The sequence below is a fragment of the Schistocerca piceifrons genome, chromosome 4 (assembly GCF_021461385.2).
Source record: "Schistocerca piceifrons isolate TAMUIC-IGC-003096 chromosome 4, iqSchPice1.1, whole genome shotgun sequence".
Taxonomy (NCBI): Eukaryota; Metazoa; Arthropoda; class Insecta; order Orthoptera; family Acrididae; genus Schistocerca; species Schistocerca piceifrons.
The window spans coordinates 393,229,780-393,255,910 of record NC_060141.1 but is presented as its reverse complement, the minus strand read 5'-3'; positions in this window follow the sequence as shown (position 1 = coordinate 393,255,910).

Genomic DNA, 26,131 nt, shown 5'->3' with positions numbered 1-26,131 from the left:
TTGTATATATAACAGTGACTCTTGGCGTGTTATTCCCGTAACAATAGTTACGAACTTCCTCTTGAAGTCACGCTGCGGGGTGGGGACACTAACAGAATTAAATATTGCTACACGTAGCAGCATGCAACAATACATTCATACATGTACACACGTACACGTAAAAACTACACAACAGAGGGAGGGACTGAGGGTCACGCAGTTGGTATTCCGACTAATTGCACCAGCTTTCACTGGGGGGAAGCGAAGCCAAGCGGAGATTTTTGAGGGGCTTCGATACACGAATTATGCTATACAATGCCAAGATGGCTACCGTACCTGATATCCCTTAGCAAAGCACTCAGATGTGGAGTGACTACACACTCAAAATAGCGAAGTTAAGTAATTTGATACAAACAAATGAATTAAAACTTAATGGGCTATTATTGCTAACCAAGAGGTTGAAACAAACGCGGGAACACAAGAGTGGGAGCACATGGATTCCGTTACTATTCACAAAAGCAATTCACAGAAAATAATCAAATTATTACGTAAGAAATTAAATGACATCTGACTCACTCTCTTAGGTTCCACCTGAACTACTGCCACACACATGGCCACATCTCACTTACAGAGAAACAAGTCAAAATTGGACAAAAATTCTGACGAATAGGTATGTCACATTTCATTGAACCACTTTTAGAAAACATTAAGACACTCTAGCGCACCCTAATATCTCACGCGGACACATAACATAGTCCACACACCCATGTGGCGAGCACTGCAACTCCAGTAGAAGTCAAAAACAAACTGCGTAAAATTTGTAAAATTGCTGAACGAAAGTGTTCTGGCCCGGCTTCCATTTTCTCTGGCAAACATTTAAGGTAATTAACCACACTCACAGAATTGGCGCAAACATGTACTCGTCACCACGTTATATAGAAACTTCTGTAATGCTCAGGTTTAATCCAAAAACTCCAATATTTATTCACCAACTCGACACGTTCTCTCAAATGAAAAGATTTTACTCGTTATTATTCCACAAACAAAATGGAGGGCTGTTGGCCAATACTCATTCTCAAGGGTCAAGAACACAATTGATCAGTTGCTCTATACCATTAAAATCATGACAATTAAACGGTCTCTTATCGCTTCCCTGACTCTACATGTCACATTTCGAACGTTATCCACTACGTTATAACTTATTTTATACCTTTTATTCTTCCTATCAGCAAGAGTCCCACAACAACCAGCTAGTGTAACAGTGTCCCAGCATGGCGGACTTAGGAGACGGCAACTCCCTCTTCGAAATGTCCGGAGGGGAACCTCTGCTGCAGGCTGTAGCCACCTGTCACCCTCTCCACTCTGTCTATCTTTCACAAAGGCTACAACAATTCCTTTGCTTAGATTTCCCCCAAATCATACCTCACAAAGCCCACTAAACTCCAGATATCTTTGGCTAGTCCTTACCTTTCTGTATCCCATCACATTCAAACTTCATGCTACCTACTATTCATGGAGCGGTACAGACAGGAAGTGGCAAGTGTGAAACTTTCAAATAAAACACAGATGATTTCATCCTCATACCCAAAGGCCATACAAAAGTAGAAAAAAATCTTCTTATATTACAGAGCACCACGACAGTCATTCTAGTGAAACACTAATACCATTGGGATGCGAATGGCTAGTACTAGCAGTAACACTTCATTGTACTTCAGAATGAATGCTCTCAAGCAAATGCCCATAAGTAGATACTCTTGTCAACACAAAATTGCCATAGGCGTCACAGGATGAAATATTTGCATAAATTACGATACATGTAGTCTGTTTGCTATCTAAAGCCTTGGATTGTGATAATTCTTGTTTCGTCAATTTTGCATATGACAAGAGTCGCTAGGCTTCATCTAATCTAATGTACCATCATGTGATGTAACAAGGCCCACTGTTTCTGAAGGAGATATCTTTACAAATATCGGAATCTAGGTCAAGAGCTAATAAACCTTTTTTCCATCTAGTCGGCTGATTTTTCAACCTTTTCAGATTTACACAGTTGCTGTTTGGCAGCCATGTTTAAGATTTAAAAAAAAAAAAACAGCTTTAATGTTTATTTTAATGTTCTGTCTCTATTCAGAGGATGTTTAACAGTTATGTTGGTAAACATGCACCTTCACACCTTCGACACGTTTCGGGTCTGTGACGACAGTATAGGGAGACAGACGATGATGACGAACTCTATTCTGTAAATGGCGGTTAATTATTAAAACAAATTTACAGAAGTCTTTAAAAAAGACAAATAAGTTAATGATCAGCTTCACAACTCATTATTAACACATAAACGCAAGTTATGTTAACTATCTTTTTGGTCGTAGGGACATAACTGTGACTTTGCTCTGTGTCCGGTTTTAGTCTGATGGAACATACCATTGAACTGATTGCTGCAGAAAGGCAACTAATACGAATTTGCAAATTTCCGTTATTCGATGATTATCATTCTGATTGGGTCAATGCTTTGTTTTCCGGGAAAACGAAACTTGTTTGCATAATAACACGGTTGTGGCAACGCTGTCAACTTTCCGTTAACTGTAGACAGATAACTAGCCTGGGACATATTTGTGGTGACGCGGGATAGCTAGGGGAAGCTGAAGGAGGAGGAAAGATACTATACAGCGGATGGCGTTAATGAACCCATAAATCATTTCCCAAAACCAGATAACAAGTTATCCATTTTTCAAATGAGGGTGAATTCCTTCATAGACTACAGCTCCTGGTGGCCTAGATTCTATGAAAGAACCTGCCTGAGCAATTGTTCGCATGGTAAAGTCGCTCCTAGACACGTAAAAAGAGTTTTCACAATTTCAGAATATCATGAGATTAACTTTCCAGCTGAAAATCCGTATAGTGTTACATGAAACATAAATATTGCTGGCTTCATGATTGACACTTTTAAGTTGAGAAGAGCTGTACAACCTTCGGGAATCTCTTCCAGGAAATCCTACATGGACGTCAACAATGGCATCTCATGATATAAATGAAGATAATTAAGTAACGCAGCCACGAAATACGACAAATGTCATTCGGAAATATGTAACAAACAATGTTTATTACAATAAAAGACCCTTATACATACAGCACTACTCTAAGAGAAGTAAATTAATTTGGAAGTCCAATGTACTGTAGAAAGGGAACATATCCAATATCAACGAAGTGCTGTCCCTCTTTCCCCTTACGTCATACGTGATTTTTACATGCATATAACAAGGAAGTATACCTGCATCAAGAAACCAGAAGTGCATGTCAGGAGATAAATGGCATTATATCGGTTTTATTCACTTCTTTTGTTTTTGCTGTAAAAGTGAGAAATGTGGACACGTTCCATTTCTGCAATAAGCGATTCATACATTTTCTCATCATAAATGTGGAGTCAACAAAAATACATTTACTTGGTTTGCACTGGATGAACAATGTATGTTTATCTTCTGAAGAATCGACTGTTTCTCTGATGGAGCAAATTTGCAGTTGTATGCACGGCAGCACTTCGTCCTGCACTCTGCACAGTCTCGTAAAACGTAGCTTTGTTAGAAGCCATCTCAACCAGCTATTCGTTCTTTTTCGCTTGTTGGTGCTACTGTCTAATAGTAAAATCATGCCCTCAGCTTCCATACAAACTAGCGAGCAGTTTCACACTCCTCCACGCTTCAATAAGATGGAACGAGTCGATGAGTGAGAGTCAGCTGCAGCACCAACGTTGTCAGAATCATTAAATGTATTCGCAATTGCGAATAATGACAACCATCACCTCCAGAATGGAATGACGCCAATGAAAATTTGTGCCGGAGCAGGACTCGAAAGCGGGTTTCCCGCGTACCGCGACCGGTCGCCTTAGCAGTTGGTTATCCGTGCACGACTCACGGCTAGAACCAAATTTCCATATGTCGTCAACCATGCGTCTATGGCTTGGACTGGTACATCCATCATGTATATTCCCGTAAAGGTCAGACGTTGTCAGAATTATCGTAATAATCATAATATCGTAATATCTTAGTTGTCAAAATTGTTCTATTCACGGAACTGTAGCAGGAAGATGGAGGCCAGTACAGCGTTCATCTAAAAGAGGCGCCCTGACTTGTAATGAATGCAACACTCAACGTTAGAGTCCTACTCACTCCGTTTCAGATCTCAACCGGGGATGCTGTGCGTGCGAGCCAACACTGACAAAGTGTGCGCTTGGCCATTGCTTCCAGTGGGATTCCCAGAAGTTTGCCTTCCAAGAATATACTTGATGGCTGCAGCTGGCTTAATATTTTTTTTTTTTTTTTTTCAAATGATCAAGGGAAGTTTATTAAATATCGAAGCCAAACAACAACTGTAAATACCATCATGTTTTCTGTTTGGGGGTGTGGCTATGAAAGTGACGCACTGCGGTGTCAACAGGTTTGGTGTAGATTATAAGCTGTAGTTCTTATCTAAGTTTTTCTGTACTTCGGTAACAAAATTAAGGGATTTGGAAGTGGTGTGGTGGCGCGGGTGTATAGGGGCTAGACGTGCAGAGTGAAAGACAGAGTATAAGCCAAGCCTTATCTGAGTGGGATTTGCGTATCTTTGGAATAGGAAAGTCTACTAGATTTCATCGAGACGGATTCTGGGGAGAAGAATGGTACTGATCTTTACAAATCAACGTTCAGTTAACATATGGAAATCAGAATTTTACTGATTAGTTTGTGATTGTCTTCAACTTTACAGTGCGCAAATCTGTTGAATTATTTGGCAGAAAATTGCAGCTTGAATATGAAAGATAATCTTATTATCGTGCAATCTTATGCTGGACTAAATATTCTTGTTCTCAATTTATGCAGTACACAGTCAACATTTATTGCCCAATTTTGATAAGTAAACAGGACATCAAACAAATTCTAGAGCGTGCCCTACAGGTAATAATTAACGACTTCTTACATTTTAATAATCATTGCCGTTAGAAGCTGAATCGTTGAAATTAACTGGAAAAGGGTGCAAAGGTCTATGGCCCAGGAGTCAAACAATTCAGAGTACACAGTCAACATTTATTGCCCAATTTTGATAAGTAAACAGGACATCAAACAAATTCTAGAGCGTGCCCTACAGGTAATAATTAACCACTTCTTACATTTTAATAATCATTGCCGTTAGAAGCTGAATCGTTGAAATTAACTGGAAAAGGGTGCAAAGGTCTATGGCCCAGGAGTCAAACAATTCAGAGAACACACATCGTTCCAGCACTCTTGGCCCTACAAGAAAACCATTTATAGTTAGGTCATGAAGCAACCCGTGGACTGATCATTGAGGGACCCGTAACGTTTCCTGTTTGATTTTGAATTCCAGTCAGTTTGCGCTGTTAGCGTGGTGTAAAATGCCGTGTACCCAATTTCTGAGTTACACGGGGAAGCCTTACTTTCATCGATACGCTATTGTTTCGGCTGTTAGTGGGACCAAAGTTAGCGTCCAGTGGTTCGTGAATGAGACAGGAACTGAAATTGAGGGTAGAAGGTTAAAAGAAGAAATGCTAAACTCTTTTTTCAAATATCCCTTAAGAAATCAAAATTCTGGAGTTTCGCCGAAGTTTAATTATTGTACCACCAAAAAGAAGAATGAAATTGATTTAGTGTCAGCGACGTTGAGAAACAGCTGAAATCGTTATAAATGAACACAGCTCCAGGATTCGATGGAGCTCCTGTCACATTCTACGCTTAATTTGCGGCTGAAGTAGGTCCTCTTTCAACTATTATGTATCGCATAATCCTGCAAAAAAGCGGTGTCCAGTAGTTGGAAGAAAGCACAGCAAGATGGGTAGTAGAAGTGATCCACAATACTACCGCCCAATATGTATGACATCGATTTATTGAAGAATCTTTGAACATATTCTGAACTCGAACATAACAAGGTATCTCTAACAGAATGACCTCCACCAAGTTAACCAACGGATTCTGGAAACATCGATCACGTGAAAGGGAACATGCACCTCTCACGTGACATGTTGGAACCCTTTGATCTAAGCAGTCAGCTAGAAGCACTATTTCTCGAATTCCGAAAAGCATCTGACTCAGTATCACATATACACTTATTATCAAACTACTATCGTACGGGGTACGAAGTGATATTTGTTACTGGACTGAGAATTTTTTGGTAGGGCGGACACACGAAATTATCTTGGATGGAGATTCGTCGATAATTGCAGAAGTGACATCAGCTGTGATGCAGGGAAGTACGTTAGAATTCTTACTGTCCTTAATGTATATTAATGATCTTGCGAACTATATTAATGCAATCTCAAATATTCGCATATGATACAGTTGTCTACATTGAAGTTCTGTCTTAAAAATTCTGCGTAAATTGTCATTAAGGTACTGAGAAGATTTCAAAGTAGTGCGAAGATTGACAACTTGCCTTAAATATTCAGAGATGTACGTTGTAAAACTGTGCACTTTACAAAACGAAAAAAAAAACGTAGAATCTTATGACTACAATGTCAATTAGTCACATTTGTAATCGGTCTACTCATACAAATACCTAGGTGCAACCCTTTGTATGAATATGAAACGGAATGATCACAAAGGCTCAGTCATGGATAAATCAGGTCGTAGACTTCGGTTTAAAGGTAGAGTACTGGGGAAATGCAATCACTATACAAAAGAGATGCTTACAAATCACTCTTGCAATCCAATCTGGAATATTGCTCAAGTGTGTGGAATCCGTACCAAACAGGACTAACAGTGGATATCGAACATATACGGAGAAGGGCAGCGCGAATGGTCACAGGTTTGTTTGACCCGTGAGAGATGCAAAAGAAACTGAACTGGTAGACTTTTGAAAATTTAAAGTATGCTGAAAAAGTCTACTTATAATGTTTCAATAACCGGATTTAAATTATGGCTCCAGGAAAATACTGCGGCCCCCTAAGTATCCCTCCCATAAACATCGTGAGGCGAGCGCACATGGAGACATTTAAACAATCACGCTTCACGCGCTCTACATGTGAATGGAGCGGGAGAAACCCTAATAAACGATGTAATTCACAGTGGTTTGCACACTAAAGATGTAGATATTAATGTAGATGTAGACAGCTGCTAAGCGTGTGTCTTATTATGAGGTATACAAGGCCATCATAGAGCTACATCAAACTGGTTTGAAGCAAACGGATATTTCATAAATAACGCACACTAATGTTTTTTACTCACACGTTTTTTTCAATATCACTTAACAACTCTTTAGCATAAACTCCCTGTCTCTCTACGACTGATCTCAACGTCTCGGTAGCTCTATTATTCCATCCAGGACGCCACTTCCGTTTACCCGTCGTATGGCCACGGTAACAGTGGCAGAAAACTCTTCCAAAGAAAGGTAACTACGTCCATGCATAGGTTTTTTGATCTTCGGGACAAGTCTGGTAAAGTCATGTCTCGGTTGTAGTGCGTTTTCACTCCGTATTTGGGTTACAACATTGCCGACATGCCAACGAACACTGTCGTGAAGAACAAGTGTCCCAGCCTGGAATAATTGAGGTCGAGTTTTGTGCATTTTTCTGCTCAGGGTTTGCATGAAGTTACGATAATACGCTGCTGTGACGCGTTTTCCACATAGGACTCTATCTGTCATGATGATATCTTCGTGATCATAAGCAAAAATCACCATTTGTTTGAGCTTCGAATCAGTGCGTCGAAGTTATTTTGGACGTGGAGAATCTGAAGCTCTTCAGTTGTTGGATTCTGATTTCAACTTCGGTTCACAATCTATAATTCACCTTTCAATAATAGCAACAATTCGACATAAGAATATTTTGCCTTCACGGTCGAAACACTGTTTGAGCAAGGTTGCAATGTCTAGACGTTTCTTCAGTAGTCAAACAGTGTGGGATCCATCTCGTAGACATTTCACTGTTCTTCAGATTTGTCAGAATACGGAATACTGATGTCGGAGGAATTTTCGTGGTTTCAGAGTTCATCATAAATGGCACTGCTACGTTCTTCAGGAGCATCTGCCACAAGTTTCGCACTTCGTTCATTTGTTGACATTTTTGGCCTCCCGGGTGGTGGATTATCGTCTACGCTCACATAACCCTCACGAAAACCATCAACCCAATGTGAAACTATACTACGGTCCGCTATAAATTCACCACAAAATACACTTAACGCAATGTGGATTTCTGTCGGGTTTTTGCCGCGTTAAGTTTCGATCTCACAGTACCCGATATCCCTGCAGGGTCCATTTGTACCTCTCACCAATTTTATGTTAGAGTACACAAGCGAAAAACCAAAAACATTTGCTTCTTTCTCAAGATTCTACAGATGCCAGACTGAGATTCATTGGAAGAATCCTAAGGAAATGCAATCCGGAAACAAAGGAAGTAGGTTACACTTGTTCGCCCAATGCTTGAACACTACTCACCGGTGTGGGATCGTACCAGATAAGGTTGATAGAAGAGAGAGAGAAGATTCAACGGTGAGCAGCGTGCTGCGTTACAGGATCATTTAGTAATCGCGAAAGCGTTACGGAGATGATAGATAAATTCCAGTGGAAGACTCTGCAGGAGAGACGCTCGGTACGGGCTTTTGTTGAAGTTTCGAGAACATACCTTCACCGAGGAGTCAAGCAGTATATTGCTCCCGTCTACATATTTCTCGCGATGAGACCATGAGGATAAATCAGAGGTTAGAGCCCACACAGAGGCATAACGACAATCTTTCTTTCCACGAACAATACGAGACTGGAATAGAAGGGAGAACCGATAGAGGTACCCTCCGCCACACGCTGTCAGGTGGCTTGCGGAGAATGGATGTAGATGTAGATCTGATCTAATTTTCATTGTTGTCGCATCAAACAATTCGCAGTAATAACAACCTGTGCATTATTTATGAAATATCAATCGTATTAGCGGTGTTACAAAACGCAGTTTTCTAGTGACACGGCAATAATGATGAAGTACTGGCTAATTTGTGATACAGAGACAGTGGTAGATGAAACTTTTGAAAATTGTGCTTTCACCCCCTTCCAAATGATCTTCAGGTGGTTCCACGTGTAGGCGAGATTTGCAGGTGTCGGCAGGCCACCGGGGCCTGGCTGTTGCAGCAGCGGCGCCTGCGCCGGGCCACCCTCCGTCGCGAGCGCACAAGTTGCTGCCTAACTCGATTCATTTGTTTAATTGGAGCGGCCCGTCCGGCGCGACGTGGAGCTTCAGCCGGCGTTGCCAGCTGCTGCAGCCTGACGACCCACGAGCACTCGACACCCTGCGCTACAGGCAACCCGTGTAACACACAGTACCGGCAAAGTGCTCCCACCAGTTTGCTGCACACGTTTGACGCTATTATTGAAGAAATTATCCTTGTTTCATACGTCTACCGGATTTTGTGACTTAATCATTTCAAATTAAATCTGAGTACTCGTGTCGCTCACATCTCGCCTTCAATATTCAAATTTATAATCTCACTAGTTGGGTCTTTCATAGCACATGTCTAAACTGTATCAGAATCGTCCACATTTCAACACTCAGACTACAGTGTTATTGGTTACAGAACAATATCATAGCACAGCAAATAAAACATTGATTGCTACAGATGGATAATAATAGACAGTGGAATATGCCAGATACTATTGCTCTCGAAGAGTAAGTACAATGACTTGTTATATACTTAGAATTGTACCAATGTTACGGAAGTTGTTGCTTCATAACCGAACGACATCTAACCTACACTGAGGTGAGAAAAGTCATGGGACACATCCTAATACCGTGTCGGACCTCCCTTTGCCCGTCGCAGTGAAGCAATTCGAGGTGGCAAGCACTCAACAAGTCGTTGGAAGTCCCCTGCCGAAATATTGAGCCATGGTGCCTCAGCCGTCCATAATTGCGAAAGTCTTCTCGGTGCAGGATCTTTTGCATGATATGTCCTCTCGATTATGTCCTGCACAGGGCGATCAGGGTGGCCAAATTATTCGCTCGAACTGTCCAGAAAAATTCTAAAAACCTATCGTGAACAATTATGACCTGGTGACATGGCACATTGTCATTGATAAAAATCTTGTAGTTGTTTGGGAACATGAAGTCCATGAATGGCTCCAAATGGTCTCCAAGAAGCCGAACATAACCATTTCCAGTCAGTGATTGCTTCAATAGGATCAGAGGACCCAGTCCGTTCAACTCAAACACAACCCACTCCATTATGAAGCCACCACCAGCATGCACAGTGCCTTTTTGACAACTTGGACCCATGGCTTCTCTGCGCCACACTCGAACCCTACCATCAGCTATTACCAACTGAAATCTGGACTTAATGCCACGCGTTTACAGTTGTCTAGGTTCCAACCGATATAGTCACGAGACCATGAGAGACGCTGCAGGGGATGTCGTCCTATTAACAAAGGCATTTGCGTCAGTCATCTACTGCCATAGCCCATTAACGCCAAATTTCGCAACATTGTCTTAACAGTGTTGTTTGTCTGTTAGCAATGACAAATCTACGTAAGCGCCGCTGCTCCCGGTCATTAAGTGAAGGCCGTCGGCCACTGTGTTACCCGTGGTGGGAGGTAATGCCTGAAATTTGGTATTCTTGACACACTCTTGACACTGTGGATCTCGAAATACTGATTCTCTTACGATTTCCGAAAGGGATTCATCGTTCAAAGTCTGTTAATTCTCGTCATGAGGCCATAATTATGTCAGAAACCTTTTCACGTGAATCACTTGAGTAAAAATGATAGCTCCTCCAGTGCGCTGCCCTTTCATACCTTATGTACGCGTTACTACTGCCATATATATATATTGCTATCCCATGACTTTTGTCGCCTCATTATACAGGGTGTTACAAAAAGATACGGCCAAACTTTCAGGAAACATTCCTCACGCACAAAGAAAGAAAATATGTTATGTGGACATGTGTCCGGAAACGCTTGGTTTCCATATTAGAGCTCATTTTATTACTTCTCTTCAAACCACATTAATCATGGAATGGAAACACACAGCAACAGAATGTACCAGCGTGACTTCAAACACTTTGTTACAGGAAATGTTCAAAATGTCCTCCGTTAGCGAGGATACACGCTTCCACCCTCCGACGCAAGGGATCCCTGAAGAGCTGATGCAGCCCTGGAGAATGGCGTATTGTATCACAGCCGTCCACAATACGAGCACGAAGAGTCTCTACATTTGGTACCGGGGTTGCGTAGACAAGAGCTTTCAAATGCCCCCATAAATGAAAGTCAAGAGGGTTGAGGTTAGGAGAGCGTGGAGGCCATCGCCTCTACCAATCCACCGGTCACCGAATCTGTTATTGAGAAGAGTACGGACACTTCGACTGAAACGTGCAGGAACTCCATCGTACATGAACCACATGTTGTGTCGTATTTGTAGAGGCACATGTTCTAGCAGCACAGGTAGAGTATCCCGTATGAAATCATGATAACATGCTCCATTGAGCGTAGGTGGAAGAACATGGGGCCCAATCAAGACATCACCAACAATGCCTGCCCAAACGTTCACAGAAAATCTGTGTTGATGACGTGATTACACAATTGCGTGCGGACTCTCGTCAGCCCACAAGTGTTGATTGTGAAAATTTACAATTTCATCACGTTGGAATGAAGCCTCATCCGTAACGAGAACATTTGCAATGAAATGAGGATTGACACATTGTTGGATGAACCATTCGCAGAAGTGTACCCGTGGAGGTCAATCAGCTGATGATAGTTCCTGCACACATGGTACGGAAGCAACTGGTTCTCCCGTAGCACTCTCCATACAGTGACGTGGTCAACGTTACCTTGTACGGCAGCAACTTCTCTGACGCTGACAGTAGGGTTATCGTCAATTGCACGAATTGCCTCGTCCATTAGCGGTGTCCTCGTCGTTCTAGGTCTTCCCCAGTCCCGAGTCATAGGCTGCAATGTTCTGTGCTCCCTAAGACGCCGATCAATTGCTTCGAACGTCTTCCTGTCGGGACACCTTCGTTCTGGAAATCTGTCTCGATACAAACGTACCGCGCCACGGCTATTGCCCCGTGCTAATCCATACATCAAATGGCCATCTGCCAACTCCGCATTTGTAAACATTGCACTAACTGCAAAACCACGTTCGTGAAGACACTAACCTGTTGATGCTACTTACTGATGTGCTTGATGCTAGTACTGTAGAGCAATGAGTCGCATGTCAACACAAGACCGAAGTCAACATTACCTTCCTTCAATTGGGCCAACTGGCGGTGAATCGAGGAAGTACAGTACGTACTGACGAAACTAAAATGAGCTCTAACTTGGAAATTAAGCGTTTCCGGACACATGTCCAGATAACATCTTTTGTTTATTTGTGTGTGAGGAATGTTTCCTGAAAGTTTGGCCGTGCCTTTTTGTAACACCCTGTATACCCCAGTATTTCCACGCCTGTGAAATATGTTGATTCAAATTTCTTTCTCTCGAGAGATTATTTGCATTATTTTCAGTACAGAAAGATGAAGAACGGCGTAGATACATGATGACCAGTAAGTGTGTCTAACGTTTTAGGTGCGGACCGTAACGCGGCATGTCCGGAGCGCGCGAACGTTCAGCTACCACTATACATCTGACCTTGAGTTAGGTTTAGCGACGAAGCCCACTTTCATTTGGATGTCTCCGTCAATAATCAAAATTCACTCCCATTATCCAAAGTGACCCTGATGTGTTTCACGCAAGGCGGAGCTCGAGCCCACCGAAGTAGGAGAATGTTTGATGTACTGCAGGAACACTCTGGGGATCACATTCCGGTTCTGGGATACGCAGTGGCCGGCCGGAGTGGCCGTGCGGTTATAGGCGTTACAGTCTGGAACCGCGTGACCGCTACGGTCGCAGGTTCGAATCCTGCCTCGGGCATGGATGTGTATGATGTCCTTAGGTTAGTTAGGTTTAAGTAGTTCTAAGATCTAGGGGACTGATGACCACAGCAGTTAAGTCCCATAGTGCTCAGAGCCATTTGAACCATTTTGATAGCAGTGGCCTCGATTGCCCACCATATTCTCCAGATGTGAACATGTGCGACTCCCTTTTGTGGGTTTATATTAAAGCCAATACAGCAATAACCCCAAAACCACTACTGAGCTGAAAACAGCCGTTTAAGAGGTCATCGACAGCATCGATTTTGCAACACTTCAGTGAGTCATGCAGAATTTCGCTATTCGTCGACCCCACATCATCGTCAATGATGACATGCATATCGACCATGTCATAACCTAAATCCGAATATCTGTAGTGACGTTTATATATTGAATAATGTGTGTGCGCGTCTTAGTTCGTAGCAAACTTACTATTTTTTCACTTAGTTCATTAATTGTCACCCTGCCCCTACAGGCTGCTCAGACAATGACTGTAGTACAATGGAACCAGAACACGAGTGAAGACGAGAAAGATTTAGAATAAAAATGTGCCAGTAAGTGTAGGCTCTTCCAGACTGTGCAACGAGAAAATCGTAGGATTGTTCGAATGATTCCGGCGAACGCATGGGTTGCAGCTGACAGAGGATTTACGAAGAGCGTCACAAAGAAACTTGGGTAACAGATTACTGCAAGGTAGGTTGAGATCTCGATTTTTCATATTAGAGACAAAAGAGATTTGGATGGTGCAGAAACAGAGTCGACAGGGGCATTGAGTGACATTCTGTGGTGTTTATCCATGGGCCTCGCTTCAGTTTGTGACGGTGAAATCGACTACTATATGTCAGTATGCTACTGTTGAAGGGTAATAGGTAACAGTGATTCTAGAGATACATACCCCTCCAACTCCGTGGATCACTTCACGATGCCAGGAGCCACTGAATATACCATAAAAGGACTTATTTAGTATTTTTTTGGAGGAATGCTAAGATATCGTCAGTTTCTGGCAGTAATGGTAAACCCAGCTGTCATATACTTCATATCGAGGAACCGCGCGAGGTGGCGCAATGGTTAGCACAAAGGACTCGCATTCGGGAAGACGACGGTTCAAACCCGCGTCCGGCCATCCTGATTTAGGTTTTCGGCGATTTCCCTAAATAGGTTCAGGCGAATTCCGGGATGGTTCCTTTCAAAGGGCGCGGCCGACGTCTGTCCCCATCCTTCCCTAATCCGATGGGACTTACTACCTCGCTGTTTGGTCCCCTCCCCCGAATTAACCAACCAACCATGCCCAGGTACAAAATATTGAATTCCAACAAGATAATGCAAGACCACACACTGCATTTCAAATCACAGACAGGTGGAGCAATGTACGGATTCTTTACTTGTTTGCCCAGTTCTCTGCAGGTGGCATCCACAGAGCATGTCTGGGACGGGATCGGAATACAAATGCTTTCGTAACAGTCAGCAGTTTCCATGAACAGACGCAGTAGGTGTTTAAGGTATTTGTCAAGATGACATTCAGAGGTCAATTGCTTCAATGTCTCATCGAATACTAGAAGTTTTTTCTACCCATGTGGGGCTTACCTCATTTTGATGTTCCGAAATCCATCACTCGATACACTTTGTGTGATGAACACATTCCGAAAGTTCGTTAATTATCAGACGTCCTTTTCAAGAAAAAGAGAACAGCAAAACTATTGAAAAATGGAGGGTGTGAGCATGTGGGTGCTATTCTGTCATTCTGCGCAACGGATTAATCTGAGATGTACCCTTTACCCTCTGGCTCCTGCAAGATGCATTTTCCACCCCCACACTACTACAGAAGTCAGACAGACGCTCCTAACGTTCTAAAGAGAAATTCCTGAAAAACTTTCAGCAATAAATATCTTCTGGAGTCGTCCACTGTAAGGAAATGACACAAATATTCACAAAATTTCTTATGTAACTAATGGGACACTTGGGTACTGGAGTAGTGCTACTTAGTGAAAGAAAAACATGAAACTAACGAAAATTATTATTTATTCTGCAAAATTTCTGAGAAATCACAATGGCACTTTTAGTTATGAAATGAACAAGTTATTTCCGAGTTATTTTCGGAATGTGAAGTTACCTCTTAAGGATAGGATTCGCTAATGAAATTTCTATACAAAGTTTAAGATTTTTATTGACTTGGCAGAATGGCTGGGAGCCCCGCCAACTCAACTTGAATAATTATCCATTAGAATGTTGCTAGGTACAGTCGAGGCTGTTGCGTGTGAAATACAGTGAAGTGTACTATTGTGGAGGAAACGTGGGGCTCGCAAGAGCTGTAGCATACAATAGCGTAAGCTGTGATGACTGCTGTCTGTGCCGCTCGCTGCTGACAGATAAGATAACTCTTGTTCTATTGGGATTGACCTTCGCCAATCAAACTCTCCCTACGCCTTGATGAAGTCAAGGACTCCTATTCGCCCCTAGTCTAACTATTGGCGTGGAACACCGGTCAGATAACCAGTCCACCGCGATGCCACTCATAAATTCCCTCGCAGGCGTTTAACTATAACTGTCTGTTCACACCGCACAATAAGTGTGGCAGCCAACACACCGAACAATGCTTAATCGCAAGGACTCAATACAGAGTCGCACTCCGATTCGCTCTCGACAGAGGTGCTCTCCCAGTGAAGTACTGAGGAGAGGGTTGTTCCTAACTCTTTGAGTACACACGCGAGCGCACATGCTCTCGTTACGTGTTCTCGCTTCAAGAGCGACAATGGAACGGACCCTCTCCACGCCAGACGTGAAGGGGTATATCTTTCTGTCTCTTCCAATACTCCTTCAGCTCAAGGCGTCAGGAATATCGTCTGCCAATCATCATTACTCTTCTAAAACGGGAGAATGACGTTTCGTTTAAGGCGACCAATCCAGAAATCTGTAGCATCGGCGTTTGGCGTTTGCTGTCTCCCTGTGAAAACCTCTGAAACTGTGTGCTATGTTTGTAAAGAATGCGTAGGCTGGGCGCTCCCACACAATGTAACGGAATTTACTTTTAAGCCGAACATGGGGTCACTCTGCCTTTCACTCGGGCAAACGCTGTCTGCTCTACGGGCGGTCACCGGCCGACGTAGATAGGTTGAATCGTCCACTGAAGGGACCGGCCTCCCGGAGTGCAGTCTGCCTCTCCCGAACTAAAAGCTCCTGTGACCGTCGTGTCTGGAATGTGTGTGTGTAGGCCAGCGTCGAATATTTCAATCTCGGTGCGCATTTGCGATTTACTAGTTATTTGCATATCGATTACATGAATTCATACAACATTGACTTTATCTTATCGAGTTTAGGTTCGAATGAAGCGTCTTGATGTGTGGAATATGATTGTAAGGGTGGAATATGTAAGCAATTAAGGTCAGAAGACCACGACATCTTACAAAGGTTTATTAAAAAAACCTTTACCACGGTTTCAACGTTTATAGAAACGTCTTTTCCAGAAGGAAATACTGACATCTGGATTATAAGTTGTGGCAGAGAAAAGTTAAGATTTAGCTGAAAGGCTTCAGTCACATATTAAATTGCACTAGCTGTACATTGGTGAGAAAATACCAAATGATAACAACCATTTTGTGCCTGTTTTAAATATTGTGGAGGTGAAGTTTTATATTTGACTGACGCCTTTCGGCTATATTGTAATGTACCCTTGCCACAATGTGTAATTCATTATTTCCTTCTGAAGAAGGCGGTTTTTTAAATCAAAGATTCCTTTCGCTATGCCACTTATTTGAAAACATACGTTCTGTCTGCTGTAATTACTTAGGCATTGAACGAATTTCTTTCCCTCTGAAGCACACAAAAAGTAACTAAAAACCGATATTTTACTAGAAAAAGCTATCATCATCGGATTTTTACTGGAGCAGCTGTATGGCTTTATTAACATACAAAACAAATTTGTGGCAGAGAATGAAGTAAGCAACTGAACAGTTCGTCTTTAAATATTCTTTCTCTTCAATTAATCCAATTTCTTAAGGGAAGCAGATCATCGATCAAAAGTGAAGAATTTGTCAGAAGGCAACGACCGAACGCGGAACACGTAAGATATCTCTTGTGTATGTGACGCTTTGGACAGATATTCCTTGTTGACACCGTGACGGATCTTCGATCAAGCATTCAAATAGTAGTGGATCTTTCATTTACTTAGGCGAATTGCGTCCTTTTGTTTATGTTGAAGGTCGAAGTCTCTCTCCACTTCGTAACAGTTTTCTAAAGAGTTTACCTCCCTGTATACAACTACAGCATCTAAGTGCACAGTAACAGAACTCTGGCTGTCAAGTAATTCGCATGTATATCGCAAACTGTTACAGTTTTACCACAAAAGAGTGAAGTACATTGGTCTCCAGTTTAGCTTCTAACAGTGGCTGTCTATCCAAAATAGCAAGCTGCTTCCTTCCTACCATGATGTTCTCAATCTACTCATAAACTTCGCTTTATACCCCATACGATAGCGCCTTTTATAATAGTTGTATATGTGGTACTAAGTAAACCGCTTTTCGGAAATCTGGAAATAGTCTACCTGACCACCTTCATCCTTGGCTTTCACTAAGTCACCTGAGGAGAACAAGGGTTAGATTTCTTGTGAGCGATGTTATCGAAATCCATGGTGATTGCCATGGAGGAGGTCATTCTGTTCGAGATATCTCAATACGATTGGGCTCAGGACGTGTTACAAGATTCTACAACAAATGATTGTTAATGATATTGGTCGGCAGTTTTGTGGATCACTTCCGCTATCCGCCTTGTGGAGGGATGGAGCAATATGCTTTCTTCACACTATTGGGGACATATTTTTGTTCGAGGGATCTATGTTATGATTAAAATAAGGGCTAAAAGCAGAAAATTCAGTATATAGTCTGAAAAGCATTTCATTTTGCCTAAAGCTCTTCTTTCAATTTTAGCTACTTAAGCAGTTTTTCAACATCTCTATTACTTATATCAATATCGCTCATCTTTTCAGTGATACGAGAATTAAACAGGAACAAGTTTTTGTTTTTGCTTTACTATACTCAGTGTCCGTCCCTGTCTCGTCCGTGACACCACTATCAGCTTTTAGATATGACCAGAATTTGTTTAGTTTCGTTAAAGACCTTTCAATAATATTTTGGTACGGTAATCTTGAAGAGTTCGCGTATTCTCTTATTGACAGAAAAAGGATTTCATTCAGCAACTTCTTTTGTTTTACACCTATTATGCGGTAGTCTCTATTTCTTTACAAGTTTCTTAACAGTGACTGTGTAGCACAGATGGCCCCTTTCATCATGAACTGTTCTACTAGGTACATATCTGTCAAGTGTATGATCAACTATTTTTCTAAAACGGAGCCTCAGTTCTCCTACATGCTCCTCTCCAGAGATAAATGTTTCGGATTCTTCACTGAGATATGACAATACCGCCATTTCATCTAGTTTGCTGAAAATATAAACCCTTCTACTTGTTTTAGTTGACCTTTTGTACTTCGGTAATAATCGTTACTTCAAACGCATCATGGTCACTAATATCAGTTCCTACGTGGGCATCGTCAAAGACTTCAGTCCTATTGATGCTGCTCGATCCAATACATTTCCTTCATGAGTGGGTTTCTGTATAATGTTCCAAGGTAGTTATCAGAGAATACCTTTAGTAAAATTTGACTGGAATATTTCTCATTTCGACAGAGGTGGTGCAGTGGTTAGCGCAATATACTCGCATTCGGGAGGACGTCGGTTTGAAATCTCTGTTTGGCTATCCAGATTAAGATTTTCCGCTTAAGACAAATGTCGGGGAATCTTTTGAAAGGGCATGGCCGATTTATCTCCACCCACCCTTCCCAAGTCAGAGCTTGTGCCCCGTTTGTAATGGCCTCATTGTCTACGGGGCATTCAGCTCCAATCTTCCTTCCTTTCCTTTACGAATTCTCACGCTCATAACCTACAGAACTGTAATCATCACAGTTGATTGTTCGATGATAAAAGTCTCTTCCGACAATGACAGTATGATTGAGGAATCATCGTGCTAGTAAACTTAGGTTTCGCCAAAATTCTCGGTTGCCTCTAGAGTTGGTCATGGAGGTCAATAGAGTGATCCAGTTTTACGTTTATGTTCGCTCTTGATTCTGAGTCTTAGCAAAAAGCAAAATACTCTGGAACGAAGTATAATTTCTGTCTCCGTGGGTTTAAGTTTATTGTCCAATAGGAAAAATACACCACATCCGTATACCATTTGCTTACCCATCCATTAAAAGTAAATTTTCCCTTAAACCTCAATGCTATAAAATATGCGTTTTTTTACCAAGTATTACATGAGCTTTGTAGGAGTGCTTCAAATACTGATACGTTATTGGAAATGATTCGGCACTAGGATTTTAAGACGTACACCCTTAGGAGCCATTCTTTCGAGCTTATACTGATACTTCAAATGGTTCAAATGCCTCTAAGCGCTATGGAACTTAACATCTGAATCATAAGTCCCCTAGACTTAGAACTAGTTAAAGCTAACTAACCTAAGCAAATCACACACATCCATGCCCAAGGCAGGATTCGAACCTGCGACCGTAGCAGCAGCGCGGTTCCGGACTGAAGCAACTAGACCCGCTCGGCCACAGCGGCCAGCATACTGATACTTCTGGGTTCCCTACGGCTGACGTGATATGGACTGGACGGAGAGTTGCTTGATCTAAAAAAAAACCTTGAGTGCACCCCACATACTGTCATCTACCTGGATAGTAGCTTCTAATGTGTAATGCACACCTGCCCCATTAAACGAAATTCTACAGTTCTCAAGCCCAGTGGTACAAGTCCAGAATGTTGCAGCTTAGCTAGTCACAGGATCGTTAAGTCTCTTGTTCAGTCCTTCCGCCCAACACGAAACCACGGGGTCACCACCGTTTCTGAGGACAACGTTGCAATTTGAGATCATCACTGAAACTCCATGAGCAATGTTGATTTTCAAAACATTCATTGTCAGTCACTGGAATGATCCCAGTCTGACCTCGTAGCCTAGACGAAAGGCATCACAATTTGCAATTTTTTGTACCATGTTCTCTCAACGGTTGCCAGAATAGCCTCTTCAACTTGTTGAATGAGGCCTCCAGGCATGCGCACTAAGTGCACCTGATATTTCTACCTATCGTATGATTTCGTAGCCTAGACGAAAGGCGTCACATCTGCAGTTGTTTGTACCATGTTCTTGCGATGGTTGCCATAATAGCCTCTTCAACTTGTTGAACGAGACCTCCAGGCATACTCACTATGTGCACTTGATATTTCTTCCTATCGTTTGTTGCTATTTTCCTAAGGGGTACCATTATTTGCCATACCTCTGAAGTGTCAACCATTAATAGATCGCTACACATTTACCTTTTCCTCCTCTTCACACAGGATACAATAGGTTTTCGAATAGGTAGTGTTAGTCTGACTGACTCATTTTCGGTTGTTGGTTAGGAAGATGGGTGAGTTTTTCGTCGACTCTGTCTCATATGTGGCGTCTAGTTCTACTACTGGCACACTACTCACAGTGTAATGGACAATAATAATAGAGCCCATACTTCCTGTGGAGGTTACAGGATCCACAGTAGAGATTAGCAATTGAAGCATCTTTGGTGTTCTGGAACACGACTCTTGTATTGTATGTTAACCGGGGGCCTAGAAACGACGGAGAGGCTCCGTCCCCGCCGCAGCCGCAGTGGTCCACAACCCCACGACGACTACCGCAGTCCACCATCCCGCCGCCCCTCGCCGAACCACCCTTTCAGAGTTATGGTGCGCTTCGGCCCCCGGTGGATCACCACAGGGGACGTTTCACACCAGACGAGTGCAACCCCTATATTTGCGTGGTAGAGTAATGCTAGAGTACGCGTACGTGGAAAACTTGTTTACGCAGCAATCGCCGACATATTGTAACTGAGGCGGAATAAGGGGAACGAGCCCGCATTTGCCGAGGCAGACGGAAGACCGCCAAAAAACCATCTACAGACTGGCCGGCTCACCGAACCTCGACACAAGTCCGCCGGGCGGATTCGTGCCGGGGACCAGGCGCGTTCTCCCAATCCGGAAAGTCGCGCGTCAGACTGCACGGCTAACCGGGCGGGCGAAAGTAACTCCTGGAGCACTCCCACCACAGTTTGTAGCAGCATCCAATCGTCTGACAATAGCCAGGGCAATTTCCAGCGCTTGCGTACGTCGACTATCTCATTCCATATCCGAGAATAGCATTCGCAGTATGAATATATTGTAGCTAGTGCAGAACAGAAAACAAATAACTTTAAAATAAGCTTCGTATTTTTTTAAATTAATGTATCTGTGTAGCTGAAATTATTCTTATTACTTTTCTATCTTAAGTAATTAGCACGTAAAATGAGTTCTGTATCAAAGTAAAGAAAAAACTGCGATAACAGTAACTAATTTACTAAAGCTTTTTGAGGTTATAGGTACTAATTAAGTAGAAATTATTGTTAATTTACGATAAATGCAGGCGATACACACTCCTGTTGAAAGGTAAATCTAAATGTGAAACGACGTACCTGTATAATATACGAAACAGTAACTAAAGCACAGACTCTGATGCACTAGGAAACGTGTTACACACTACACTCCTAGCTTGGACAATTCTCAAAAATGTACGTTTGTTCATATTCATATACACTGAAATTCGGTGTGAAGGATTCTTTGAACGTAAACACTACTGCCAAAATTGTGTAAGTCACAAATGTTGATTACAAGTGCCTCTATAGCACATACAAAATTCTTTGTGATTCATAATGTAAGAAAATGTACAATATATCACGTTACATGACGAGTTCTGCTACAATGAACACGAACAACCAGTTTAAATTTTAGTTCATGTTTTGGACCTAAGTTTTCTATATGAATTTATCTGACACATGATTTTACTCGGACAAATATCGGAAGCCGACTTGTATACCTAAGTGTAAGCGAATAAACGCGCTAATTGCATGTATTTCGAACTTGTTTCTTGTCGCCTTTTACACTAGCATGCCAACGAAGAGCACTCCGCCGTCAGTGTATCTCACAGAAGCGACTTCAAACGATCAGAACGATCTACGTCTTCCGCGAGAGACGCCTAGCAGTGCAGTGTGAATCTGGAGTATGCATACAAAAGTACATTTCAGTTATAAGAACGACTTCAGTTATATTTCCTTGTCGTTGAAAACTAGTAACGAGTCGCAGGGGCTAGTATAGGAACCAGAACAACTTCGGCGCACCAAGACCCCGTAATCACACCTCAAGATGTATTTATTTGATTACATTTCTTGTTTCCGAGTTGCGCTTATTTTTCTTTTCACGCAGAATTAACCACAACTGTAAATGTGTCTACCCATTCGAGGTGGGAAGACTCCGGCGCCAACGCACCGTGGCCCGTGTGCCGAAATCAGAGGTATGGGTCACTCTGCGCCCTTGTATGTACCCCCTTTTTTTTCGTGCAATAGCCGCTTGGACTCACTAGGCACGAAAATTTGCACACATGTAAGAAAGGAAACAAGGAAGATTAAGGTTGAGCGTCGCATCGACAGCGAAGCCAATAGAGGCAGTGTAAACGTGTAAACATACCTTGAATCTTCCTTACAACCCATGAAAAGCACGTAGTCGCACACACCGTGCAATTGTTAATTATACTTCTGAACAGAACCACCTGTACAGTATATCTTTATTTGCAGAGATACATTACTAGCAAACCACGCATAAAAAATTCATTCGCTCAAAATTTCTTTATGAACTTTTTGATAGAAACTTGCTTTGAGATTAGTGCTTGCCCTTGTAATGCGTTTCGTGCCAAACGTTATGAGAAGAACCGTATTGTTTATCAGAATCCTACCTCCACACAGAACGCAACTTGTCCACAGCCCAGGTAACCAACATCGCGCATGTAAGCCTCTGCACAGGAAAGAACACGATAACCAGACGACAGTGCAGCAACACCGTATCTCCGGCAGAATAATGAATGCAAAGCCTGGCAATAGCGAAAACAAGCAGAAGCTATTCTCGTTTTGATTACATGTTTATTCAGGCGCCCGCGAAGCAGCCGCTAACTCGGTGGCGGGCCGCGAGGAGCGCTGTAGGCGGCGGCAGTCCCCGGATGGTGGGCAACCTCCAGCAGTTCCAGCCAGCTGCTGGAGACCGTCCAAGGCCCGTACCCAGCCCGGCGTGGACCAGGGCCAACGACCGACGCACCAGGGCGCAGCACGTGCGCTCCCCGCGAGCACGGCGTACCCTGTGTTTCCGATTACGCCACTAGCCTGCATCACTCTTCCACATTCGCGGCGTGTGCACGACTTCTCCACTAACCTCTGATCAAACAAAATTATTTTTCAATATTCCAGAAACACTTGTTACCGTTTCTTCTGTCATCTTACTTTCCATGGCTTTGAATAACTTGTTCTGGTTTCACAATTGTGTCTTTGATGTTCACTACTGCCATCTTCCTAAAAGTTATAACGGTGAATTATCAAACTTTTCATTATTATAAATTGTTATTATTATTACTTTCTTTTCTTCGTAATATAAATTGTAGGTTACTTTAAAGAGGTAAAACTACAAGGTACGTCCGAAATGTTCGGTGAGTGGTTTTAGAACGTAAAGAAAACAAAACTTACGAACAAAATATCATCCTTAAAAGTAATCACAGTCCGCTATAACACACTTCTGACATCAGTTGTAAAACTGTTCGCAACTGATTAACTTGTTGTGGAATCGCTGGTATACCGTGGTAAAGTATTGTTGCATACTGCATAATTACGGTAGATGAAACATGGTGCTGCGAGTACGATCCGGAGACCAAGCTCCAGTCAGTGGCCTACGTTAATCGTCCTTCCCGTCTACCTCGAGTAGAAATTAATAACGGATCAAGCCCTATAAGTCGAAAAAGGCGATCAACAACATCTCAAACCATTGATTTTGTCAGCCTATTCTTTTTTTTTTTTTTTTTTTTTTTTTTTTTTGAAGAGGGGAAGGCGATGTACATCAGGACAACGACTATCGTTTGGTCTCCGGACAGTACTGGTAGCACCAGGTCTCATTTCTGCTAATAGTACGCATATCCAAAAACAAGTGACTAAGCTTCGTGCGACTCCACAGGAAGTGTTTGTTGACGGTTTCGAACACTTATAAAACTGATATCAGAAGTGTGTTACGGCTAATCGTGACTACTTTGAAGCCTAGTAAATGTGTTCCATTTCTGATTCTTGGTTTATTCTGTTTCTGAGACCATTCACCGATATTTTCAGACGCACCACGTATAATAGTACATCAAGTCCCATAGATTTCGGCGAAGATCAGTGCACGCTGTTGAAAGGTCGTCTGCCGCCAATGGACGAGACTGCGATAACACAGGACGGGAGCAGAGTCTTTTCCTGAGTAAAAAAACGTATTTCCAAGGTTCAAATGGTTCATATGGCTCTGAGCACTATGCGACTTAACTTCTCAGGTCATCAGTCGCCTACAACTAATTAAACCTAACTACCCTAAGGACATCATACACATCCATGCCCGAGGCAGGATTCGAACCTGCGACCGTAGCGGTAGCTCGGTTCCAGACTGTAGCGCCTAGAACCGCACGGCCACTCCGGCTGGCTATTTCCAAGGAACTATGCTAGACACAGATATGCAGTTTTTCATATAGTAGTTTAATCCATAAGGTCTTTATGGATACACTTTCACATGTGCTCCATCTGTTGCCCGTACAACGTCTAGGCGACATTCAAGTTGTCTCCGTGAATGTGTCAACATCTCTTACGCCACCGCTTTTATACCTCGTACTCGTGCCATAACCGTTTGTATACCAGGAACCGGTGAACCGAATTTCTCATTGAGCTAAGCCAAGAGGGGTTATGTCTGGTGAAGGTGGTGGCCATGATGTTGGACAGTCTGTACCGATCAATCTGTCCGGAAAGGTTTCATCCAAGAACAGACGAACAAATAACCCCAGCGTAGAGGAGCAATATCTTGCTGAAACATTACCCACATTTGCAATTCTACGAACTGCGGTGTAACGTAGAGTACCAACGTATGCAGATAAACTGAGGCCGTAATGCTAGGCTCAGTAGGAAAAACGGTCCAGTATCTGTGTTGTGCGTTAAGCCATACCACACGCTCTCTTTCGGGCAGCTCATTATCTGCTGCTGTACCACGTTGTACGGGTACTCTGACTCTCAGACCAGGTCACTTTCTCTGTTTACTGTCCGGGAGATGTAAAAAAAAAAAAAAAAAAAAAAAAAAAACCGTCTTCGATTTTCTCTGCCTCGTGATGACTGGGTGTTATGTGATGTCCTTAGGTTAGTTAGATTTAAGTAGTTCTGAGTTGTAGGGGACTGATGACTGATGACCATAGATGTTAAGTCCCATAGTGCTCAGAGTCATTTTGTAAAAAAACGTATCACAGTATTACAGGAAAAAGAAGCTTCATTAAGGCAGGCTTGGTTTCCATCGATTGGTTACAGCATGTTCCTAGCAAGCTTAGCACGTATGGGCCTGTCCACTGGTTGCAAAGCTTGCAAGCTTTGCGTTTTGTATGCATGGAAATGATGCAGCCTTCCTTTTACCTTTAAATCTGAAAGGGGTGGAAGGGCTGACTCAATAAAGTGAACATTTCAATTCCAATCGGTTTACTAATTCCCCAAAACAATTTAGCAGCCGCCACTAGGGGAAGACTTTTTTGAGAGACATTCATGACATAAAATCGTAAGTTAATAAAACATTTCCCATAAACGTTAAAGACCGCCAGTCAGGCGAAATATTTAAGAAACTCATTACATAAGATCATAACCAGGTTAGCAAGATATTAGCCCACAATCTCGCACAAAAATTGACAAAAGCCACTAAGGCTTAATTTAACCAGAACTTTAACAAAACTCAAGTTAAGACACATTATTTAAAAGCCTTTTCATTTCTAAACTTGTAACCTCCCCGCATGTAATTTGAAAGTCAATGATTATAAAAATGTGCCAAATGTTGTCTTCGCACAAAACTGAATAATAAAAATGAGCCAAGCGTAACCTCCTTGCAAAATTAAAAAATCGCAATGGCCCAAATGTAAACTCCCCACAAATTTAAGGAATGATGATTGATCATAAACCCACACAATAATATTAATTAAATAATGAACCATCAACTGAATGTAACATCTCAACAAATAATTAAACCCGATAAATCATATAAGGGCAGCAACGCTGACCTTCCGCCCTGTGAAATAATTAAACCTGATAAATTCTTACCTCAGTAAAACTGCATGTATATCTGCTCTTATTTTTCGGCACAGCTCCGTGCAATGCTGGCCCATATTTA